The sequence below is a fragment of the Saccopteryx bilineata genome, chromosome 1, assembly GCF_036850765.1.
Source record: "Saccopteryx bilineata isolate mSacBil1 chromosome 1, mSacBil1_pri_phased_curated, whole genome shotgun sequence".
Classification (NCBI taxonomy): Eukaryota; Metazoa; Chordata; class Mammalia; order Chiroptera; family Emballonuridae; genus Saccopteryx; species Saccopteryx bilineata.
In genome coordinates, this window is record NC_089490.1 from 92,869,671 (window position 1) to 92,895,491 (window position 25,821).

General features: G+C 44.3%; 1 protein-coding gene across 10 annotated transcripts in view; it reads left to right on the forward strand.

Moving 5' to 3' along the window:
• The window catches only part of LARGE1 (LARGE xylosyl- and glucuronyltransferase 1), a 565,935-nt gene that overhangs the window by 343,512 nt on the left and 196,602 nt on the right, over window positions 1-25,821 (forward strand). The window lies entirely within an intron of this gene.

A 25,821-nucleotide genomic window follows, 5' to 3' on the forward strand; every position in this document is an offset into this window, starting at 1 on the left:
TGTTGGCATCTGGATGATCTGAGATAATTCATGTGAAATACACAGATGGGCACCTGGCTCAGTGAATGTGGTTCCCTGGTCTCCCTCTGTTCAGGACTTGTACATCTGTGCAGTCACCTAGCATACATATGCGTAGACCCATCCTAGAGCCTGTGGAGACAGAGACAAGTGTAACAGGTGTTATAGGTGGGGGAAATGGGACATGGTGAGATTAGGAAGCCTGTGGGTTTTACTGTACAAGAAAGGAAAGGCTTAGAGAGTGGGACACAGTTAGCACATGATGGAGATAAAATTATGGACCTATCTGGTCCTCCCCTTCTCTCTTATAGTCATTCATTCATTTATTTAGCAAGTGTTAATTAAATGCCTACCACGTGCCAAGCATATCAGAGTTGTATGCCACTGCTGCATCAGAGTTCACTGCAAAATTGGGCTAGAACGGCTTTTGGAATCATCCTGGCACTCCTAAGGCTCCAAGCCCTCCGTGCAGTCCCAGCCTTTCAGGTTGTGCAGCCTCTGTTGCATGCATGCACTGGGAGGAAGCCCACTGGCCAGACAGTCCTTTTTCTGCGCTCCTTGAGCAAGCCTTGTCTAAGCCCAAACCAGCATCTGTCCAACTGCCCCTCCCTGAACTAACTTCTGTGTCCTTGAGACGCTACTGCCGAGGCTGGTTGATTCATCGATGACCATCCTTTAAGGTAATTACAGTTGCTTTCACAGCTGCCTGACAGGCTTTTCTCTTCTAGGCCAAATAGTCAGATTTCCTCTAGGGGAAAAGGGCCCAGGTCACCAGGATCTCTGCCTGGGAACAGTGTCACACAGTCACAAAACCAGCTAGGGAAAAGTTCCCTCCTGCCTTCTAGCTGTGTGACCTTGAGCCAGTAACTTGATCTCCTGCGGGCTCTTCAGAAGGAAGTGGAATCACACTGCTGTGTAGCCCCAGGTAGTTGGAGGATTAATTGATGAAATTTTACCTAGAAGTGCTGAGTATAGAATAGGGATCCCGTTTGTCCATAAGGGCAGTGCTGCTGGTCAGGTGTGAGGTTATAGATGAGTAGGCTGGAGTACAATCGGGGTGAACGAGTCTCCCAGAGTGGTGCATCTGTGAGATATCCATGTCCTGTCCCCACTGAATAACTAGGTGGACAGTCGCATTCTGCGGTGTCCGAACACTTGGTATACACACTGTGGTACCTGATGGCCAATCAGTAAGATTCTGTCCTTCTAATAGTAAAGAAAAAGACCAGTTAACCAAGTGATTGCCTCAGAATCCTGAGTCCACCACGTAGGCTGGTACCTCTCAAATTTAAATGTCCATTGAAGTCTGTCCCCTGGGAACCCTCAGATCATGGTCCCCATCCTTGAAGATTCAGATCCTGCAGGTTCTGGACTGGGACCTGTGTTCTTATAAAACTGATGCAGTTGTCTTCTGGGGACACAAGAAAACAACGATGCCTAGCTTCACAATGCCTGAGTGAGTCAAATTGTATAAGACCAGAGAAGACAAAGTCCCTGGAAAGGAAGGAAAATTTCCACCCTGTTGTTTTGTTTTCATTTCTGGTTTAATAGGAAAAATATAAAATCAATGTCATTAGGAAGCTTATCTGATAGCTTTAAAAATGCCTCAGCAAAACAGTCTTTCCTAGTAGGAAATGAGCATCTTCGGATTGACTAGTCCTGGGCCAGTTCATTTCAGTTAGGAAAGCTTTTGGCTACAGGTAACAGTGCTTCCAGCAAAAGGTAGAGGGAGTCCAGTGCCTATGCAGAAGCTCATCGGTGTCATTAAGCCCCTAGCTACTTTCCACCTTTCTCCATTCTTAGCATTGGCTTTTAATCACCATGCTTCTTGCCTCGTGGTGATAAGATGGCTGCCATAGCCCCAGACATCTTACCTTCACTCCAGGGACTCAAGTACCTTTGTGTTCAGAATAAGCACCTCCACAAGCAGACTTCCCTTTACCTCTTATGGTTTTGAAATTGGTTACAAAGTGAGTCCTAGACTCTATCTCTGCTAGTAGGGGAGAGTATTAACATGACCAGTTTATACAGATTATTAGTCATCCGTAGAGAAGAAAGCAAGGCCTGCCTGCCTTGGAGTTAGGAATCCCCACCTGCTATTCACCACAAAGCTTGGTTGTGTTAGCAGGAGAATAGGAGGAAGGCTACCAGTGTCCTGCACCTCACACCACACACTCTTGTAATAAACCAGAGATGCTTTTGTTTCAGCAAACCTTAGAAATAACCTAATACACTGTCCACATTTCACAGATGGAAAATTTAAGGCCCAACATCAGGGAAACAATTTAAATTCCATCAACTACACTGCTTACAAAAGTTAGGGGATCAGGGAACTGGTCAGGGGTCAGGGGATCAGGGAACTGATCAGGGGTCAGGGGATTAGGGGATTAGGGGATCAGATACTCCAGTATTCCAGCCTTTTTTATAGTGCATTTTCACCAATGAAATAAAAGTTGGTTTTGCATCTCATTTGTATAATCAAACAACTTTCTTTGACTTGTCATTTGCTTTTCTGATGTTCTTGTTTAATAAAAAAATCCAAATGCTTTTTTTTTATAGCTTCATATTCATTTTGTAATATCCCCAGATTTTTTGTGAGCAGTATACATGTTGGGCTGTAAGCCACACCATTTTTCCTTTGTTATTTAAGTGCTTTCTGGCCTGACCACAGTTGTGCACATTGGGGCTACCTTTGGTTTTGTGTGTACTTTATTGTTCCTACTGCCCACTCGATAAATGCTCGGGACTGAATTTCTGGTCAGCAATTGGTTGTCCACCAAAAATTAGGAAGATTGTATTAGCCATTGCATTTCGATGGACCTCCATGGTGGAATTGTGTTTATTCCATGCTGGTTCAACGTGAGGAACCTACGAGCATTAGGGAAAGTGAAGTGAAAAGGGGTTGGGTTGCCAAGGCCAGAGGCTGTCACGACACTCCACGGCGATGCGCCACAGATTAGAGGGGAGCACCATCTCCTCCCCTGAAAAATATGCAGGTAACGTTTGCAGTTTCTCTTCCTCTACTTCTTTGGAGAATTCTTTTATGGTAAAGCATGACTGATCAAACAGATACTAAGAGAGAAAAAAAGAAAATTATTAAAGAAAAAAACGCCATTTCATTTTTAGGGAGAGGGGTAAGGGAAGTGAAACATTACAGCTTGTTCTTGGTGGGTAGACAATAGTTGTTATATTTTCTCCACCTAGATAAATGGGGTTAGTAATAGTAACCTCCTCTCAGGATTGTTCTAAAGACAGATGACCCTACAATATGCAAAATGCTTACAACAATGCCTGGCGCTTAGGAGACAGTCAATAAGTATTAACTACAGTGCTTGTCAGTGTTGGAAATTTTGCAAGATTTGACCTTCTAGAACTCATCATCTGAAGAAAGTGTGTACATTACTTTGTGCCAGGATATGTTGCTAGAACTTCTTTTTTCTTATGTACTCTTTCCAACAACCTGAGAGATGGATATTAATGTTCTGAATTTATAGAACAGAAAATTTGGAAGACTCAAAAAGATTAAGCTCCTTGTTCAAGTCCAGAAGTATGTGGACACCAAAGCTGGTGTATGTTCTCTTCCTTCCACACAGGAAGCCCAGCTCTGCCTACGTGAAGGCTTAGACCTGCCCCCGGTGGAGGAAATTTGTCACTTAGAAACACAGATCATTCTTCCTACTGGGCCTTCTCTCTCCCGTTATTTTTTTCCTTCTGCTGCTATTATACTTTCTTTTGGCCAAGTGGCCAGTCATTTTCTTTCTGTGCTGTCCCCTTCCTTTAATGGGCTCAGCATCTGGGAAAATGGCGGTAGCTTCCCAAAAGGAGCCAGGGAACCTGAGACACTGTAACATTCAGAGTGTGGGTCAGAAGGTATCACCTGTGATCCAGGGACAGGGTAAGTCATCTTGATGGAGAGAGATGACAATCCTGGTTAAAGTTGGCACTGCTCTTCGAAGGGGGTCTCAGAATTGATCTCTATCCCAAGACCACCCATGAAGAGTCAGCTAAGCATTGCTCTCCCTGGGGAAGATATTACTGCCCTTGCTCTGCACTCCCACCACATCACCTGCCTGGCCCTTTGGAGACCCTGCCATGTGATGGTGTCCCTGTCCCTGTGCCATGTTTCTCCAAGTGGGCTCTGAGAGTATCCCTGGCCTCCTTGGGGAATCAAATTTCCAGGTCTAGCTCCCTAGACCTTCTTGGGTTTGTCCTTGGGGTCCGTGTCGTTAAGCAGGTTCTTTGGTGATACGGAGGCGGTCTTGGGCCCTCGCTTTGAGAAACACCGCACTCCACCGTGACGTGCATGGGAGCAAGCCTCACGTCATCAGCAACTTGCCGGGTGTATTTTTTTTTAATTAAGTGGTGGGTAATTGGGTATTTGATTAATTAGTATACAGAGAGAACAGGGGGACATCCAGGAAATGGAAAGGTTTAGTTTCCTTAAGGGTAAAGGAAAAGAGAATAAATCAAAGTTGCCCTGCGAGGTCAGAATGGTCTGGGGCCTAAGGTCCTGTATTCAGGGCTCTCTGAGCAAGCTCCTCCCAGGGCCCCGCCCAGGCGCTCTTCTGCGCCATCCATCACACTGTGTGACCGCACTTGTGGATCTTACGTACTCCGTGGAATTTTCATCTCAAGCCAGACCCTTAGACAGGGAACCTAACTGAAATGTGAACAGATGCTCAGGCTGGGTAAACACCTCCAAAGGCCCCAAGTCCAGGTTAAGCACCACCTCCTCTCTCTGAGGCCCATCGTCCTTTCCTCAAGCCAAGCAGGGTGCGTCTCTCCTGTATCTGAGCGTCATCGGCCTCCTCAGCGGACCCGTGTCCGGGCCTTGCCCTGCCCTCACGGCAGATGTTTGCATGCATCTCTCCCTCATTAGAGCGGGAGCTCTTGAAGACAGAATGATCAAGTGTTGTGTCTCTAAGAGGCATATCCATCTTTCTGGATCAAATGGTGGATGGAGTGACCAGATGCTGATGTCAGCTCTGCTTTCTAGAAACGGACTTTATCTCCTGCATCTGATTTCCATGAATGTCAAAAAAAAAAAAAAAAATGAATGTTCAGTGGTGGATCAGGCAGTGAATGAAGGAGACACAAGAAGGTGGGCGGGAGGGTCTTGATTACCGTTTACAGCATGTCCCATGGAGAGCAATTACTTCAGCTCCTCTGCCAAAGTTGTAAAGATTTTAGTGCACTTTTTTTTTCCTCACCAACACTAATTTTTTAGTAGGCATTCATTTACTGGATCTTTCTTCAAATATTTTACTAGGTAAACCCTTTTAAAGTATGCAGTTCGTGGATATTTAGTGCATTCATATAGTCTGAGTTGTGCGACTCTCACCGCTGTCTTAAGTGTAGAACATTTTAATCACCCCAAAGTAGATTCCTCTTCCTCATTAACAGTCACTGTCCCCATCAGCTCATGTCAGTAACTGATACTTTCTACCTCTAGAGTTTGCCTGATCTGGATATTTCCTGTAACTAAAATCATACAGCATCTGGCCTTTGGTGGCTCCTTTCTGCAGGCACTCTGTTCAGGCTGCATCCGTGTTGCAGAGTGTGTCTGTGTTATCTCCCCTCAACGGCCCAGTCGTATTCCATTACATGGATACAGCATATTTGTTCATGCGTTCGGCAGCTGATAGACATTTGGGTTGTTTTCACTTTTTTTTTGGCTATTATGAATAATGCTGCACGAGTATTTGCATAAATAGTTTTTGTGTAGACATATTTTCAGTTCTCTCGGCAGTCTACTTAGAAGCAGAATCGCAAAGTCATATGGCGACTCCATGTTTCACATCTTGAGGAACTGCCAGACTGTTTTTCCAAAATGACTACACCATTGGCAAGCTTGTATCTTTGATTTGGTTGTTCGGGTGCTAAGATTACCAACACCGTGTGCCTTCACTGACAGCCAACTAATAGGGCAGGTGAGACACAGGTGATGGGTGCACAGCTAAGAACTGCAGGGTCTCCTCAGGACTGCAGCCTCTCTGGGCACCAGCTCAGATGAAACCAGTGGGTTCGGTGTGCTGGGTAAAGACATAGAGCCCTGGCTGGATGGTTCAGTTGGTTGGAGTGTCGTCCCAAAGCACAGTTCGATTCCTGGTCAGGGCACATACAGGAACAGATCTATGTTTCTGTTTCTCTCTCTCTCTCTCCCCCTCCCTTTCTTTCTCACTAAAGTCAATAAATAAAAGTTTAAAAAAAAAAAAGACAACGAGCATCCAGGGTTTAGGTCAGGGGTCCCCAAACTACGGCCCGCGGGCCACATGCGGCCCCCTGAGGCCATTTATCCGGCCCCCGCCGCACTTCCGGAAGGGGCACCGCTTTCATTGGTGGTCAGTGAGAGGAGCATAGTTCCCATTGAAATACTGGTCAGTTTGTTGATTTAAATTTACTTGTTCTTTATTTTAAATATTGTATTTGTTCCCGTTTTGTTTTTTTACTTTAAAATAAGATATGTGCAGTGTGCATAGGAATTTCTTCATAGTTTTTTTTTATAGTCCGGCCCTCCAACAGTCTGAGGGACAGTGAACTGGACCCTGTGTAAAAGGTTTGGGGACCCCTGGTTTAGGTGGTCACTTAGGAACAGATCACGTTCTTTAATCGTGAAGCAAAGGCAGGATGCTATTTAATAGCTGAACCTTCATGTCTGGGGCCTGCATCCTAATCATACATTGTGTATCACTTGCATTTGTTTCTCTTTACTTTCAATGACGGGCTGATGGATTTGAAAGGCGATGCCTTGCTGCTTTCAGCTTGTTTCTGTCTCTTTCCTTAACTTGGCACAGTAGTCACAATCAAGATTCTTAATACCTGCAATCTCTTGTAGGAGGTCACCCCTTCTGTTGCTGCAGATCATGCTGGTACCGTGTCTCTGGGGCGATGTAGAGTTTACAGAGGAGACATTTTCATTGGAGACGTGTTTCTGCGGGCCCCGGGCTTCAAGGATCAAGCCGGGCGTATTATTGCCGGAAGGTCAAGGGCCCCTCTGTTCTTAACAGCAGAGCCTGTAATGAGACCTTCGGCAGAATGGGGTCAGGTTTGACTATCGTTTTCCTTCTTTCCTGTCCTAATTATTATTTGGGACAGCAACACATTGCCTACTGGGAAGATTCTAAACAAAAGATTAAACATTTAGGCCCTTGCAAAACCAGAAGACCTTTGCACTAAATTAATAAGTGCAAAACCATCTCTGGTAGCAACCTTGTTGCGTTTTAAACAGAATTTCCTGGAGTCCCTTTTACCTGCTTTCTTTTTTTTTTTTTTTTTTTTTTTATAATTTTATTTTTTTAATGGGGTGACATCAATAAATCAGGATACATATATTCAAAGATAACAAGTCCAGGTTATCTTGTCTTTCAATTATGTTGCATACTCACCACCCAAAGTCAGATTGTCCTCTGTCACCTTCTATCTTGTTTTCTTTGTGCCCCTCCCACCCCCTATCCCTCTCCCATTCCCCCCTCCCCCCCGTAACCACCACACTCTTATCAATGTCTCTTAGTTTCACTATTATGTCCCACCTACGTATGGAATAATACAGTTCCTGTTTTTTTCTGATTTACTTATTTCGCTTCGTATCATGTTATCAAGATCCCACCATTTTGCTATAAATGTTCCGATGTCATCATTTCTTATGGCTGAGTAGTATTCCATAGTGTATATGTGCCACATCTTCTTTATCCAGTCATCTATTGATGGGCTTTTTGGTTGTTTCCATGTCCTGGCCACTGTGAACAATGCTGCAATAAACATGGGGCTGCATGTGTCTTTACGTATCAATGTTTCTGAGTTTTGGGGATATATACCCAGTAGAGGGATTGCTGGGTCATAAGGTAGTTCTATTTTCAGTTTTTTGAAGAACCACCATACTTTCTTCCATAATGGTTGTACTACTTTACATTCCCACCAACAGTGTATGAGGGTTCCTTTTTCTCCACAACCTCTCCAACATTTGCTATTACCTGACTTGCTAATAACAGCTAATCGAACAGGTGTGAGGTGGTATCTCATTGCCGTTTTGATTTGCATTTCTCTAATAGCTAAAGAAGATGAGCATCTTTTCATATATCTGTTGGCCATTTGTATTTCTTCCTGGGAGAAGTGTCTATTCATATCCTCTTCCCATTTTTTTATTGGATTGTTTGTTTGTTTGTTGTTGAGTTTTATGAGTTCTTTGTATATTTTGGATATTAGGCCCTTATCTGAGCTGTTGTTTGAAAATATCATTTCCCATTTAGTTGGCTTTCTGTTTATTTTGTTATCAGTTTCTCTTGCTGAGCAAAAACTTCTTAGTCTGATGTAGTCCCATTCATTAATTTTTGCCTTCACTTCTCTTGCCATTGGAGTCAAATTCATAAAATGCTCTTTAAAACCCAGGTCCATGAGTTGAGTACCTATGTCTTCTTCTATGTACTTAATTGTTTCAGGTCTTATGTTTAGATCTTTGATCCATTTTGAGTTAATTTTTGTACAGGGAGAGAGACTGTAGTCCAGTTTCATTCTTTTGCATGTGGCTTTCCAGTTTTCCCAGCACCATTTATTGAAGAGGCTTTCTTTTCTCCATTGTGTGTTGTTGGCCCCTTTATCAAAAATTATTTGACTATATATATGTGGTTTTATTTCTGGACTTTCTATTCTGTTCCATTGGTCTGAGTGTCTATTTTTCTGCCAATACCATGCTGTTTTGATTGTCGTGGCCCTATAATACAGTTTGAAGTCAGGTATTGTTATGCCCCCAGCTTCATTCTTTTTCTTTAGGATTGCTTTGGCTATTCGGGGTTTTTTATAGTTCCATATAAATCTGATGATTTTTTGCTCTATTTCTTTAAAAAATGTCATTGGAATTTTGATGGGAATTGCATTAAATTTGTATATTGCTTTGGGTAATATAGCCATCTTGATTATATTTATTCTTCCTAGCCAAGAACAAGGTATATTCTTCCATCTCATTATATCTTTTTCGATTTCCCTTAACAATGGTTTATAGTTTTCATTATATAAGTCCTTTACATTCTTTGTTATGTTTATTCCTAAGTATTTTATTTTTTTTGTTGCAATCGTGAAGGGGATTATTCTTTTGAGTTCCTTCTCAGTTGTTTCATTGTTGGCATATAGAAAGGCTATTGACTTCTGTATGTTAATTTTGTATCCTGCGACCTTACTGTATTGGCTTATTGTTTCTAGTAGTCTTTTTGTGGATTCTTTGGGGTTTTCGATGTATAGGATCATATCATCTGCAAAAAGTGATACCTTTACTTCTTCTTTTCCGATATGGATGCCTTTTATTTCTTTGTCTTGTCTGATTGCTCTGGCTAGAACCTCTAGTACCACATTAAATAAGAGTGGAGAGAGTGGACAACCCTGTCTTGTTCCTGATTTAAGGGGGAAAGCCTTCAGTTTAGTGCCATTTAATATGATGTTAGCTGATGGTTTATCATATATGGCCTTTATCATGTTGAGATATTTTCCTTCTATACCCATTTTGTTGAGAGTCTTAAACATAAAATTGTGTTGTATTTTATCGAAAGCCTTTTCTGCGTCTATTGATAAGATCATGTGGTTTTTGTTCTTTGTTTTGTTGATATGGTGTATTACATTAACCGTTTTACGTATGTTGAACCATCCTTGAGATTCTGGGATGAATCCCACTTGATCATGATGTATTATTTTTTTAATATGTTGTTGTATTCGATTTGCTAGTATTTTGTTTAGTATTTTAGCATCTGTATTCATTAGAGATATTGGTCTGTAGTTTTCTTTTTTTGTGCCATCCTTGCCTGGTTTTGGTATGAGGGTTATGTTGGCCTCATAAAATGTGTTTGGAAGTATTGCTTCTTCTTCAATTTTTTGGAAGACTTTGAGTAGAATAGGAACCAAGTCTTCTTTGAATGTTTGATAAAATTCGCTGGTATAGCCGTCAGGGCCTGGACTTTTATTTTTGGGGAGGTTTTTAATGGTTTTTTCTATTTCTTCTCTACTGATAGGTCTGTTTAGGCTTTCTGCTTCTTCTTGACTCAGTCTAGGAAGGTTGTATTGTTCTAGGAATTTATCCATTTCTTCTAGGTTGTTGAATTTAGTGGCATAAAGTTTTTCATAGTATTCTACAATAATTCTTTGTATATCTACGGTGTCCGTGGTGATTTCTCCTCTTTCATTTTGGATTTTGTTTATATGAGTTCTTTCTCTTTTTTCCTTGGTAAGTCTTGCCAAGGGTTTGTCAATTTTGTTGATCTTTTCAAAGAACCAGCTCCTTGTTCTATTAATTTTTTCTATAGTTTTTCTGTTCTCTAATTCATTTATTTCTGCTCTGATTTTTATTATCTCCTTTCTTCGGCTGGTTTTGGGTTGTCTTTGTTCTTCTTTTTCTAGTTCCTTAAGGTGGGAAGTTAAGTGGTTCACTTGGGCTCTCTCTTGTTTGTTCATATATGCCTGAAGCGATATGAACTTCCCTCTTATCACTGCTTTTGCTGCATCCCATAGATTCTGATATGTCGTATTGTCATTTTCATTAGTCTGTATATATCTTTTGATCTCTGCACTTATTTCTTCTTTGACCCATTCATTTTTTAAAAGTATGTTGTTTAGTTTCCACATTTTTGTGGGATTTTTTTCCTCTTTTTTGCAGTTGAATTCTAGTTTCAAGGCTTTATGATCAGAAAATATGCTTGGTACAACTTCAATTTTTCTGAATTTGCTGATATTGTTTTTGTGGCCCAACATATGGTCAATTCTTGAGAATGATCCATGTACACTGGAGAAAAATGTATACTCAGTCACTTTGGGATGAAATGTCCTGTAGATGTCTATCATATCCAGGTGCTCTAGTGTTTTGTTTAAGGCCACTATGTCTTTGTTGATTCTCTGTTTGGATGACCGATCTAGAGCCGTCAGCGGTGTATTGAGGTCTCCAAGTATGATTGTATTTTTGTCAGTTTTTGTTTTAAGATCAATAAGTAGCTGTCTTATATATTTTGGTGCTCCTTGGTTTGGTGCATATATATTAAGAATTGTTATGTCTTCTTGATTCAGTGTCCCCTTAGCCATTATGAAATGGCCATTTTTGTCTCTAAGTACTTTTCCTGTCTTGTAGTCAGCATTATCCGATATGAGTATTGCTACACCTGCTTTTTTTTGGATGTTATTTGCTTGGAGTATTGTTTTCCAGCCTTTCACTTTGAATTTGTTTTTATCCTTGTTACTTAGATGAGTTTCCTGTAGGCAGCATACAGTTGGATTTTCTTTTTTAATCCATTCTGCTACTCTGTGCCTTTTTATTGGTGAGTTTAATCCAGTTACATTTAGTGTAATTATTGATACTTGTGAGTTCCCTATTGCCATTTTATATCTTGCTTTCTGTTAGTTTTGTGTCTTGTTTGATCCTTCTCTTTCGTTTTTCTATCTTTTGTTTTTATTTGGTTGTATTCCATACATCTTTCCTCTGTTGCTATCTTTTTTATCTCATGTGCTTCTGTGGTGGTTTTTTCAATGGTGGTTACCTTTGAGTAATGAAAAGGGTCCCTACCCTGTTCATTGTAGCGAACTATTTTGTGAGTACTTTTGCACTCCATCGTCCTTTGCTACTGTTAATCTCCGTCTTCTCCCCCTCTTTCTTTTTGTTGTTGTCACAGTTTAAATTTGGTTTTATTGTGTTCTTCTTGGAGCTTTTACTTGTGGCTCTGTTTTTTTTTTGTTCTTTGTATCTGATTGGAGAACCCCCTTTAGTAATTCCTGGAGTGGGGGTTTTCTGATGATAAATTCCCTCATCTTTTCTGTATCTGTGAATGTTTTTATTTCTCCTTCGTATTTGAAGGATAGCTTTGATGGGTATAGTATTCGTGGCTGAAAGTTCCTCTCTTTCAGGACTTTAAATATTGGGGTCCACTCTCTTCTAGCTTGTAGAGTTTCTGCTGAGAAATCTGATGATAATCTAATGGGCCTTCCTTTATATGTTGTATTCTTCTTTTCCCTGGCTGCCTTGAGAATTTTTTCTTTGCTGTTGGTTTGTGTCAATTTCATTATGATATGCCTTGGAGTAGGTTTGTTGGGGTTAAGAAAACTTGGAGTTCTGTTTGCTTCTTGAACTTGAGGCTTTAGTTCTTTCCACAGGCTTGGGAAGTTCTCATCAATTATTTGTTTAAGTATGTTCTCCATTCCATTTTCTCTCTCTTCTCCCTCTGATATACCTATTATTCTTATGTTATTCTTTTTGATGGAGTCAGATAATTCTTGTAGGGCTATCTCATTTTTTTTAATTTTTGAGTCTCTTTCTTCTTCTCTCTGTTGTGCCTCAAGTTGCTTGTCTTCTATTTCACTAATCCTCTCTTCTATCTGACCTGTTCTATTAGCTAAGCTTGTTACTTCGTTTTTCAGCTCGTGAATTGAGTTTTTCATCTCTGTTTGATTTGTTTTTATAGTTTCAATTTCCTTGGACATATATTCTTTGTGTTCATTGAGTTGTTTTCTGATCTCCCTATATTGCCTTTCTGTGTTTTCTTGTATATCTCGGAGGATTTTTAGGATTTCTATCTTGAATTCTCTGTCATTTAGCTCCAAGGTTTCCAATATATTAAATTTTTTCTCCATAGATTTTTCCTCATCTAGCTGTGTTACCTCTCTTTCTTTTGTATCCATGATATTCGATTTTCTCTTCCTTAATGGCATCTGAGGGTGGTTTTGTTGATAGTATTAATGAGATTTAATAAAGAATAAAAAGTTAAAAAAAATAAAAAAATAACAAATCGAAAAGAGTTGTTTTTTTTTTTAAAAAAAATTAATAATGAAATAAAGAAAAATAAAATAAAATAAAAATTTTTTAAAAAAGGAAATTATTCCCCCCCTCCTTTTTTTCCTCTCCTCTCCTCTCCCCTCTTTCTTGAGAAAATCTTGTGGTGGACTGTGAATTATAACAAACAATGCCTGTGATGGAGGGCCTGAATTGGGGAAAAGTAATAAAGGGGCAAAAAAGAAAAAGAAAAAAAAAAAAAAAAAGAAAAAAAAAGAAAAAAAAAAAAAAAAAAAAAAAAAAAAAAAAAAAAAAAAAAAAGAAAAAAAGAAAAAAAAAAAGAGCGTATGGACCCACAAAAAGCAAATAAGGAAAAAATTTGGGTCAAGAATAAAATGATTTGCTTTTAGGTGTTGGTTGTCTAAGAGTTATGATGAGAGGAATAAGAGGAAAATGGAAAAATGGGGGGGACAAATTAAAAACTTACTATTGTATTTAGTGGAACAAGAACTAGATAATATGGAGAGCCAGGGATGGGAGCACTGCTAGTGAGTTAAAAAGGTGAAGTAAAAACCCCCCAAAATGCCACAAACATAGGTTTGAGTCCCAGATAAGATAATTTGTTTGTTATTGAGGTTTGAATGAGAGGAGATGTAAAGGAGAAAGGAAGAAACTAATATAGAGGGAGAAAAGAAAGAGAGAGAGAGAAAAAAAGAGGGAACCACTAAAAGAAGAAAAAAGAAAGGAGAGAGAGAGAGTTAAGGGTTTTGGAGTGCAACCCTCATAGAGAGAAAGGAAGAGAAGAGAAATGATAATGGGAGATGTAACACTTATGGGTAGTGTAGTTCAAGGAGAGGAGAGAGTAAGACCGGTAGAGAGTTAATCGGCCAAATTGGAGGAGGAAAAAAAGTCTCAAGAATGAAGATAAGAGAAACAAACGAACAAATATAATAAAATGGGATAGGTTATAAAGTCTGCAGATTATTCTTGATTTTGAGAGGTTATCTTCTTGCTTTTTCTTTTCTCTCCCTCTTCCTGGTCGGTGACTCTGTACCCCGGGTTCTGCCCCTTTGGCACGCTCAGGTAGAGGTTTGCAGTTGATAAGTCTCTATGGCAATGTCATGTATTGTGCTTTATTCTCGTTGGGAGTCGAGTCTCATTAGCATTTATAGGCTCCGACAGTGAGAGAGTCCGTGTTCCTGGAGCCTTTCTCCTAGTCTTTCCTTCCTCAATTAGTAGCCTGATAGTCCAGGTATGGGGTTGCTGCTGCCTCTGCCTGGATAGTAAGAGGCTCAAATTGCTGGCAACTCCCCACTCTATTTCCACTCAGCACAGGGCTCTGGGTAAGGCTCAGTCAGTCAGAGCTGCTAGCATAATCAGGCGGGCTTTCCGCCCACTCGAAGACCTCTGGCTCTGCCACTCTATCCGGTAACACAAGCGGGCGCCCACTTCCGGGGCGCTTGGAGGAAACTCTCACTCACTGTCTGCAACCAGGATATCCGGCCAGCAGTCTCACGCTCTGAGTGAAACCCCCAACCGCAGGGAAAAGTTGCAGCGTTGGAATTGAGTCTCGCTCCGTCCCCGTGTGCGGCTTTTGCAAGGCGCTGGGGCGGCCCGAGATTCCGCTTTGGCCCACACAAAGGCCCCTGACTCTGCCCCTCTGTGCGATAACACGGGCGCGCACTGCCGAGGCACTCGGAGGAATCGCTCACTCCTTATCTGCGCGCGCAAACCAGGATATGAGGCCGGCCGCGGTTCCCTCTGAGTGAAGCAGCCTCCAGCACGGAAAATCTCCACCGTTGGGATTAGTTCTCTCTCCCTCCCGTGCGTGGCTTTCCCAGGGCGCTGGGGCTGCCCAGAGACTCTGCCCTCAGCCCACAGAAAGGCCTCTGACCCTGCCTCTCCGTGGGGCAACACGGGCACCCACTTCCGCGGCTTAGGAAGAAATCTCTCTTCCACTAACTGCGCACCGACCAGGAGACCGGGTAAAATGGCCGCTCCGTTTGTCTTTCTTTGTTTGGGTTTGGCGCGAGTGTTAGCTTGTATTGCCCGGGTTGCCACAGGATCAGATTTTCCTCGGCTTGGATCTCTGAGCCACAGCCTGGTTCGGCCGTTTTTGCTGCGGCGGCCTGGATCTATTCACCCCCTTTGCCCGCCTCAGTTTCTATATTCACAGTTACCAGAGAAAGCCGCCCTGTTTAGGTTAGTGAGGAAGGCGGAGCATTTCTTACTCCCTATTTCCTTCGGGGTTTGGTTATATATTTAGCCCATTTTTCACTCAATCATACCTTTGGGTGTATTGCGAAGAATCTGGAAGCTCCAAGTATAGGTTTTTCTGTTTCTGGTTGAAGATCTTGTTGAGTTTTGGGGGAGATTTATCGGTATGGCTTCCTACTCCGCCATTACTCTGACGTCATCTCCTACCTGCTTTCTTTACCACAGCAAATTTCCTCTGCCAACCAGAGATAAATACAGTGGATATACACCTGGAAAGATAGTGCCCTCCCCACCCCCCTACACCCCCGGACTGTACCTTCTCCCCGGGGACTGAGCTTGACTCAGGGCTTCTGTTTGACGTGAGGTGTGCTTGAGCTCTCCCTTGCAAGTTTTGGTAGACCAGTGACTCCAGCCAGTCAGGGGGAGGGAAGCGGCGCTCTCAGACCTCCAGGGGCTCCACTGCTTCCACTTCAGAGATGCGCAGGGATGGGAGACAGTTGTCTGGCACCGGAGATAATTCGGGAAAGGAGTGGTTGGAGGAAAGTGACAATGGAAGAGATGCTCCGTGGCCCCAGGGTTGAGTCAGAAGTTTTCCCTGCTCAAGTAAGCAAATTTTGCATCCAGGTCTATACTTGGAGTGTTAGAGTAGATTTTATTAGATGACGAGAATATGAAGGAAAAACAAATAGATTAGAAGGGAAACAGTATTAGCAGTTGCCAGGAGCTAGGGGTGGCGGGGTAGGGGGGCACAGCGAGCTGCTCTGATTATTAAATGGACAGCATGGGGGAGCTCATTGCTAGGAGGCACACTTCTGTAGCTTGGCTGCTGCAGTGGTCGTGTGAGTCGGCGTACGCGATGCAGTGGTATGGGACTACGCACACATTGTTCCGGGGTCAGTTTCCTGGCTTGGCTAATGTACGGCAGTCACCTCTGATGACACCCTTGGGGGAAACTGGAGGAAGCAGATGTGGGGCTTCCCTCACTGTTGTGCAGCTTCCTGTGTCTCTATAATTATTTGAAAATTAAAAGTTATTTTTTTTACCTGGAAGGAAAAAAAATGGAAATAGTAATACATACAGAAGAACAGTAAATGACATGATAGTGCAAATCAAGACATAGCATCTGAGTAGGTGTAACCTCGAATAGGCTCCTGGCCAACGGTGACGTTGAAACCAGGAGGGCAGCCACACCACGGCCTGTGCTGTGGGCTTCAGGTTTTCCAAGACGGAAATGTTTCTGACTCCTGTCACTGACAATAGGCTAATCTCACTAATCTCAAAATTAGATATAAACATCTCCTAGAGATTAATATGAAAAAGCCCAGTAGCTGTGGTCAGAGAGTTTGTGTAGTTCGCAGAGAAGTAAATACAGATTGTTCTTAAACGTAAAACAGAGACTTCCCCCTTTCAAAAATAAATTTTAAAAAACATGCATATAAAAAATATACCAAGATACCATTTTTTAAACTCTTGGTGAACATCTGTGAGTTTGGCCACACATTGTGTTGGTGATACCGTGGAAGAGGCCCCCTCCAGCTTTGCTGGTGGGAGCACAGATGTAGATGGAGCCCCTGTAGGTGGGGACTGGGCAGTACTGACAAATGTTCCGAAACGAAGGTGGCCGACTGTTCACAAATCCGGTTTCCCCTTTCACAGTAATGCAGTTACAGCGGAGTGTGGTCACCGTGCCCAGCCCCTCCCTCCTGCACACGTGTGAATACTGTGCAGCAGGCGTGAGTAGAGGAAAGTGCAAGCATGTACATACATGACTACAGATACATGTGTGTGCATGTATGTATCTTCAAAAATGGCCATGAGTTTTCCCTCCCTCTGCCCATGATCTCCACCGTGACTTTGCAGCACTTCCCATCAAGTCTGTATTAACTTCTGGAATCTGAACTGCCCTTGTCACTCCTTTTGGTCAATGGGACAATTACAAACATGCCACAAACAGAGACCTGAAAGTGCTTGGTCATTGGGGTTCACCCTCCTGCTGTTCTTGGAAGCTTTCTGCCATGATGTGAACAAGCATTAGCTAGCCTGCCAGAGGATGGGACCAGTCAGAGAAAAACCCCTGTCATCCGAGCTGTCATCTGAGAGCTGTCAGAGCCATCCTGTTGTAGCCATCCCCAGCTGGCCCACCAGCTGATTACAGATGCCAAACAGCCCAGCAGGGTCAGGCTAGATTGCTCACCTGCACTGTTAAGCCACTGCATTCCAGGATGATTTGCTACACAGCAAAGCTAACTGCTAGAGCAGGGGTTGGGCACTTATGGCTTGCGAGCCAGATGTGGCTCTTTTGTTGAGTGCATCTGGCTTGCAGACAAATCTTTAATAAAAAAAATAACAACGTTAAAAATATAAAACATTCTCATGTATTACAATCCACTCATTTCCTACCTCTCATGTTTATGGTTGCGGGTGGCTGGAGCCAATCACAGCTATCCTCCAGGACAACACCAAATTTTTATTGGATAATGCATAACGTATACGGGTCATTGTGAGGTCAGGAAGTAAACTTCTATCCTTTTAATCAAGTAGTCAGCTAGCCAATTGCAGAAACTCATTTGACGAAGAAGATGGCTAAAAGAAAAAAAGATGAGGAGTATTGTACTTTTCAGCAGGAATGGACAGAGGAATTCACTTTTGTGGAGAGAGCAGGTTCTGCAGTGTGTCTAATATGCAATAATAAAATTGCATCGATGTAACGGTCAAATATAAAGCAGCACTTCGACACATGCCATACTACATTTGCATCGAAATATCCAGCGGGGGACAGCAGGAAGAAAGTATGTCAAGAGCTACTGTGCAGAGTGCAAGCTAGTCAGCAGCAACTCCAACAAGGTGACTGGAATTCGGCTAGCTTTGCTGGTGCTTTAGCAATTGTGAGAAATGGAAAGCCATTCACAGAATCGGAGTATGCCAAAACATTCATGCTTGATGTTGCCAATGAACTTTTTGACGACTTTTCGGATAAAGACAAGATAATCAAACGAATAAAAGACATGCCTCTATCGGCAAGAACTGTTCATGATTGTACCATCATGATGGCAAATCAAACTGAGGCAACAAAAGAGAAGGACGTAAATGCAGCACCGTTCTTTTCTCTCACTTTGGATGGGTCAACAGGCGTAAGCCTTTTATCAGCGTGATTGCAAGGTATGCTGTCGGTGACACACTACATGAGGAAAGTCTTGCTGTTTTGCCTATGAAAGAGACAACAAGAGGGGAGGATTTATTCCAGTCTTTCACTGAGTTCGCTAAAGAAAAAAATCTACCGATGGATAAACTTGTTTCAGTGTGTACTGATGGTGCTCCGTGCATGGTGGGGAAAAACAGGATTCGTAGGGCTTCTTCATGAACATGAAAGGAGACCCATCCTAAGTTTTCACTGCATCCTACATCTGGAGGTGCTTTATGCTCAGATGTGTGGCGAGCAGCTTGGTGAGCTGATGTCGCTGGTCATTCCGGTGGTCAACTTTATTGTTGCCCAAGCTTTAAATGATCGCCAGTTTAAAACACTGCTGGATGAAGTTCGGAATAATTATCCTGGTCTGCTTCTGCACAGCAATGTGCGTTGATTGTCAAGAAGGAAGGTTCTCAGCCGTTTTGCGGCTTGTCTGAGCGAAATCTGGACTTTTCTTGAAATGAAAAAACGTCGAGCATCCTGAGTTAGCTAACATTGAGTGGCTTCTGAAGTTCTATCTCGTGGACATGACTGAACATCTGAACCAGCTCAATGTGAAAATGCAAGGCATTGGAAATACAGTCTTATCCCTTCAACAAGCAGTGTTTGCATTTGAAAACAAGCTGGAACTCTTCATCACCAACATTGAAACAGGTCATTTACTACACTTTGAAAAACTGGGGGAGTTTAAAGATGCATGCACAGCAAGTGACCCTGCTCAACATCTTGATCTCCAGCAGCTAGCGGGCTTCACATCTAATCTCCTGCAGTCATTCAAAGCACGCTTTGGAGAATTTCGTGAGTGCACTCGTCTTTTTAAGTTCATCACCCATCCACGTGAGTGTGCAGTGGACAGCACCGACCTGAGTTACATCCCCAGTGTCTCTGTCAGAGATTTTGAGCTACAAGCTGCTGATCTGAAGGCTTCAGACATGTGGGTGAATAAGTTCAAGTCACTGAATGAAGATTTGGAAAGACTTGCATGACAGCAAGCAGAGTTGGCGAGCAAACACAGGTGGGGAGAAATTGAAAAACTTCAACCCGCGGACCAGCTGATTGTCAAAACTTGGAAAGCGCTTCCAGTCACATACCACACACTGCAGCATGTTAGTATTGCTGTACTGACAATGTTTGGCTCTACGTATGCATGTGAGCAGTCTTTCTCACATCTAAAGAACATTAAGACCAACCTACGATCACATTTAACGGATGGAAGTCTCAACGCCTGCATGAAGCTTAACCTCACCAGATATCAACCAGACTACAAAGCCATCAGCAAAACCATGCAGCACCAGAAGTCGCATTAATGGTAAGAAGTACTTTATTCATTATTGGTTAGCAACAGCATAACAACATTATTAAAAACAATTCAGAGACTTATTGTACCTTAAAAGTGTTGGTCTTACATAAAATGCACACATTTACTTGTATTTAGTGTTAAACATATTGTATGGCTCTCACGGAATTACATTTAAAAATATGTGGCGTTCATGGCTCTCTCAGCCAAAAAGGTTCCCGACCCCTGTGCTAGAGTGTGCTACTTCTGGAGCAAGATTTCTAAGAACTACATGTGTCCTCTCCATGCTTTCTTTTCAGCATGCCGTAGTCTTTCCTGAGATAAGAGTTCAGTGCCGGGGGAATATCTTATTTCTCCAACAGGCGGGCTGTATCAACAAATCCTCATCAAGACTCCACTTTGCCAACTTCCGGGACTGCAAGTGACCCTGGCCTCAAGGAACTTACCCTCCGACAAAGGGGGATGCATGTGAACAACACGAGAGATAAATAGAAACATTTATTTCAGGCACCATAAGAACAGTGATGAGGATAAAGTGGGAAGGTTGGTGTGCCTTACCTAAATTAACAAGGAAGGAAATAGGACAGCAACTCAACACTCACTTTTTATAAACAAAGGGAGACAGGCCCACACAAAACAAGTCGCAAAGCAGTCGCTCATGTTCTGCACCATGATCCCGAGAATCTTTCAGGCCCTGTTTCACAGAGCATTATCGAGAGCAGGACAGACAGTTGCAGAAGACTGTGGGGATTCAAGGAGGCCCTCCTGGGATTGGAATTCAGAGGTGGCCTAGGGAAGCAGGGGAGGACCCGACCCTGGTTCAGCCTCACGCCCGGGGGCAGGGGAGTTGGGCAGGTGTTAGGGGGTCTGTATTTGTGATAGCACAATTCAGAACTGCGAGTGTTAGGCAGAGAGAGACTGAGTTACCGGAGAGGTTTTTCAAAACAGAGTCTGGAGGCTCCCTGCTGCACAGTTGTAGGGTCTAGGGAGCATCCTCATGGTAGGTCCAGGCGTCGGCGGAGTACATAGACAGGCCTGGCTACAGCAGGACGCCAGCCAGAGCTGCTTTTGAACCCCATAGAAAAGAACATGGATATCAAAAAGAAACAAATGCCCCTTTCCCTAAAACCATGACTTGTCAATGTTCTCCTTTGTGTCCAGCTTTAAAATAAAAGCAGAGGCCCTGGCCGGTTGGCTCAGTGGTAGAGCGTCGGCCTGGCGTGCAGAAGTCCCAGGTTTGATTCCTGGCCAGGGCACACAGGAGAAGTGCTCATCTGCTTCTCCACCCCTCCCCCTCTCCTTCCTCTCTGTCTCTCTCTTCCCCTCCTGCAGCCAAGGCTCCATTGGAGCAAAGATGGCCCGGGCGCTGGGGATGGCTCCTTGGCCTCTGCCCCAGACGCTAGAGTGGCTCTGGTCACGACAGAGCGACACCCCGGATGGGCAGAGCATCGTCCCCTGGTGGGCAGAGCGTCGCCCCTGGTGGGCGTGCCGGGTGGATCCCGGTCAGGCGCATGCGGGAGTCTGTCTGACTGTCTCTCCCCGTTTCCAGCTTCAGAGAAATACAAAAAAAAATTAAAAATAAAAAAAATAATAAAAATTAAAATTAAAATAAAAGCAGAATGCGGGCTGGTGACGTAGCCATCCAGATCAGACCTCCAAGAGTTTTGTTTTCTCCCTTGTTCACTTCTAAAATGCTCACTTGCTTCTTTTAATTAAATAGCAGACTTCTTTCAATAGAGGATGTAAAAATAGTCATGATTTAGAAGAAATACGGGAAGGAATCTTATTTATTTATTTTTTTTTGGAAGCACATGCCTCAGGGGTGGGCAGGTGGCAGCCTGGAGTCTAAGGTGGGACCTGGGAGGTGTAGTGCTTTTTTCAATCAGCTCAGGTAACCTGTCTCAGGACCAGTAGCGTAAGGTGAGTTTTATAGGTAACAGTGCCCCCTTCTGGGGCAAGAGGTTTTTCAAGTGTAACTTGTAAATCCTGAGCTAAGTGGTGTACTTCCTTGTCTACAGCAGAATCTGTGCCTTATCTGGTCTCCTTCATGTAGCCTGCCCCACCCCACTCCACTGTCTCTTTTGGGATGAGCTCCTCTCTGGGGCATTTGTGTCCTCTTGACATGTGGGCAATTCAGGGGGGCCTTCGAGGGGTTCCGGAGGTCACCGGGTGGGGCGTTCTCGGCCTCGGGTTTGCACTCAGCAGCTTCAGCGTACCCGTGGAATTCCTTTCTTCATGCAGGAAACCCTTTGACTGTGGTACCCAGCTGTAGCAAGGGAACCCTTTTATTTTCTCTTTCCTAAAAACGCTTTATAACTAGTTCACTGAATGGCCATTTCTGTGGACGTGTCTGTGTATTTTTTGCTAGGTGTATCAGTCAAAATGTGATCTAAATCTTTATAGGTGATCACCACATCCCTTTCTGTGCACCGGCCCCCCCACAGGTCTCTCGAGGAGAGATCTGGACTCTTCACTGTGGGCTGGGGGCCTCACTCCTCACACAGCATCTTGCATGTTCGTGGCCTGGTAACCTGGGCGGGCCACTTTGGATGACAGTATATGGGATTCTGTAATGGTCAGCTGGTGGAGGTGAAAGGATTAAGCAAAAAAAAAATTTAGTTAAAAAAAAACTTCATAGACATAGACAACAGTATGGTGTTAGCAGAGGGAAGGAGGGTAGAGGGAGGTAGAAGAGGGAAGAAGGGGGTAAATGGTGATGGAAGGAGACTTGACTGGAAGGGGGAGTGAACACACGGTACACTATACAAATGATATATTATAGAATTATACATTGTTGGCCCAGGCCTGGCTGCTTGGCTCAGCGGTAGAGCGTCGGCCAGGTGTGTGGAAGTCCTGGGTTCGATTCCTGGCCAGGGCATACAGGAGAAGCGCCCATCTGCTTCTCCACTCCTCCCCCCTCCTTCCTCTCTGTCTCACTCTTCCCCTCCCGCAGCCAAGGCTCCATTGGAGCAAAGTTGGCCCGGGCGCTGAGGATGGATCCGTGGCCTCCACCTCAGCTGCTAGAATGGCTCCGGCCGCAGTAAAGCAACACCCCAGATGGGCAGAGCATCGCCCCCTGGTGGGTGTGCTGGGTGGATATCGGTTGGGTGCATGCGGGAGTCTGTCTGACTGCCTCCCCGCTTCTAACTTCAGAAAAATACAAAAGGGAAAAAAAATAAACAAAAATTTAAAAAAAAGAATTGTACAACTGAAACTTATATAATTTTATTAACCAATGTTACCCCAATAAATTCAATGAAAAAAAAATAAAACACTCTGGTGGAGAAGGGCCTGGACTGCTGAGTCAATCTGCCTGGGTTCAAATCCCAAGTTTGCTACTTACTGGCTGTGTGACTTTGGGCAGGTGATTTAACTTGTTGGGGCCTCAGTTTCCTCATGTGTAAAATAAGGATGATAACAGTATCTAACACTCAGCACTAGTGTGAGATTCAACTGAGTTGATATATGTTACATGTTTAGAATGGCAATCAGCATAAGTTATATGTTTGCTGTTATTCTAGCTCCTTAGTTTCATTTTTGTTTATTTATTGACTTTAAAGAAAGGAGGAAAGAGAGGAAAACATCGATTTTGTTGTTCCACTTATTTATGCATTTGTTGATTGACTCCTGTATGTATCTTGACCAGGGATTGAACCTGCAATCTTGGCATATGAAAAGGATGCTCTAACCAGTTGACTTCCCGGCCAGAGCCTGTCTAGCTCATTCATTTAAAGCTTAAAGTCACTGTCATCTGTATTCCCTCATGTCTCCTCCTGGATCCCATTGCCTTGGAAAGAGGGAGAAAAATATGTAGGGGGTGGAATTACTTAAAGACAGTGAGGAGCCCTGGCCGGTTGGCTCAGTGGTAGAGCGTTGGCCTGGCATGCAGGAGTCCCAGGTTTGATTCCCGGCCAGGGCACACAGGAGAAGCACCCATCTGCTTCTCCACCCCTACCCCTTTCCTTCCTCTCTGTCTCTCTCTTCCCCTCCTGTAGCCGAGGCTCCAGTGGAGCAAAGTTGGCCCGAGCACTGAGGATGGCTCTGTGGCCTCTGCCTCAGGCGCTAGAGTGGCTCTGGTTGCAACAGAGCTACGCCCCAGATGGGCAGAGCATCGCCCCCTGGTAGGCATGCTGGGTGGATCCTGGTTGGGCGCATGCGGGAGTCTGTCTGACTGCCTCCCCGTTTCCAACTTCAGAAAAATACAAAAAAAAAAAAACAGTGAGGAAAGACACTTTTGGTATCATTTAATTCTATTGAATGACCCTGCTTTTGGGGGTCCAAGTTTGTGACCTCATCTTTCCAAAAAAAGCCACTATTATTGGCCCACATCTACCCCTTCCTCCTCAGGGTGCGCTTTGTCTGTCAGAGGCAACACAAAGCACCCCCACTTCTAAGTCAGGTGTTCTTACTTTGGGCCCAAAGATCATAGCAGTTCTCTGACCCCCTCAGCAGCTGTGTACAAAAGTCTGTGTATTTGGTTTTTTTACTTTTCGTATGGAACAACTCCATGGAAGCCCCCATTTTCTTAGAGGGAGACTGTCCTAGAGGTCAGAGCATGTCCCTTAGCACTTGATAGGGGAGGGGAGTCGTTGGTGAGGGAAGGAAGCTTGCAGCCAGGGCCTCGCATTTCATCCCACAGTGGTTTTCCTAAGTAATCTAGGTAGGGATTGCTTTCCCATGGCTCAGGGTGTGGAGCCTCAGGATTATCTGTCAATAATTATTTACAGTGAAGGGGGATATGCAGGAATTAAAAGCCACATGGTGCCTTCCTGAGCTGGGGATTTCCATCAGCTCTTTTGAAGTAGTCATACTCCCGTTCTCTTTGTTAATGTAGAGAATAGAGAGTGGGTGGCATTGTGAGGCCCAGGACCCAACACAGGCATGCTTGTTTTCTTCTTAAAGCTCAATAAAGGTTTAAAAAGATAATGAAGGCACCCCCATGGGCACTTCTTTGAGATTCTTGACATCACTGTCTAGTAAATGGGGGGTGGAGGTGCTTAAATAGGAGGAAGTGGGGGTGCTTCCCCAGCAGTGTTCTTGAGGATGATCTGGGCCAGGGCTCCCTGAATGGGAGGGCGGGGGGAGCAGGCTGACTGTGTCATCTGTGGAGCCCAGTGCAAAATTAAGCCTCGGGCCCCTTTTATAAAAATTGTTAGGAATTTCATAAAAGCCACTACAGAGCATTAGACTAAGGGGAGGGTTCTTCTCAGCAGGGGGCCCTGTGGGACTGCCCAGGTCACCGGCCCAGGAAGCCTGCCAAGGCAGGGATGCCAGGAGGTGGGGTCTCTCCCCCGCCTCGCTGCACTGCTCTCCACAGGGCGTCTTGCTGTGGTGCCTGTGCCTGCGAGTCTGTGTCGGATCACCAGGAGTTCCTCTTCTGTGCATCGGGTTTCCACTCCGAGGTCGCCTTAGCAGCGGGGCTGCCTGGACCTTCCTCTTTCCAAGAGCTCAGCCTTCACTTTCCCTGCTCCCTTTGTGGCAAAGACGCCATTTCACTCTATTCTCACTCTATTTTTTTATTTATTTATTCATTTTTATTACAGAGAGAGGGGGGAGAGAGAGAGAGGGAGAGATAGAGAGAGAACAGGGGGAGGAGTAGGAAGCATCAACTCCCATATGTGCCTTGACCAGGCAAGCCCAGGGTTTTGAACCGGCGACCTCAGCATTCCAGGTAGATGCTTTATCCACTGCGCCACCACAGGTCAGGCTCTATTTTTTTTTTTTTAATTGTTTATTGCCCTCCTGGCCCTGGGGAAGTGTAAGTGCAGGGGGCTGGGGCTCAGCAGGCGTCACTCACCGCACCCTCTGGGCCAGCACAGGCCGGGCACACGGGGCTGCTGACGGTGCAAGCACGCGGGGTGGATACACTCAGTGCTCTACCGAAGGCAGGTGGGTGTTCAGGGAAGGTGGAGGGCCGGCCCTCAGCACAGCACAGCCTGGGCACTCTTCCTCTTGGTCACCATCATTCTAGCCATTATTGGTAAGATTCGGGACCCGACCACAAAGCCAAGGGCTTCGGTGTGCAAATGTATCACCAGCATTCGGGCATGTGCTAACATGCACCCCCTTTCAAAGCTGTTAACCAGCTGTTGTGTCGGAGGCTTCTGAGGGTGAACAGGCTGGGGTGGGGGCTGAACAAGGTCCCCTCGTTCCCTGACTTCCAGACTGCTCAGAGCCTTCCGCATGCTCATGCGCACTGAGTCTCATTTATTGGGGCCACAGGAACCTGTGACTCACCTGGGCACGGTTCACCTGTGAAAGTTACCCTGGGAAACCCGGGCACTGGGCACACGACCTGGCCTGGCCTGGCATCAGGAGGCTGCTGGGCAGATGGAGACTAGGGACCGACCGCCGGCCCTCTCGTGGGTTCTT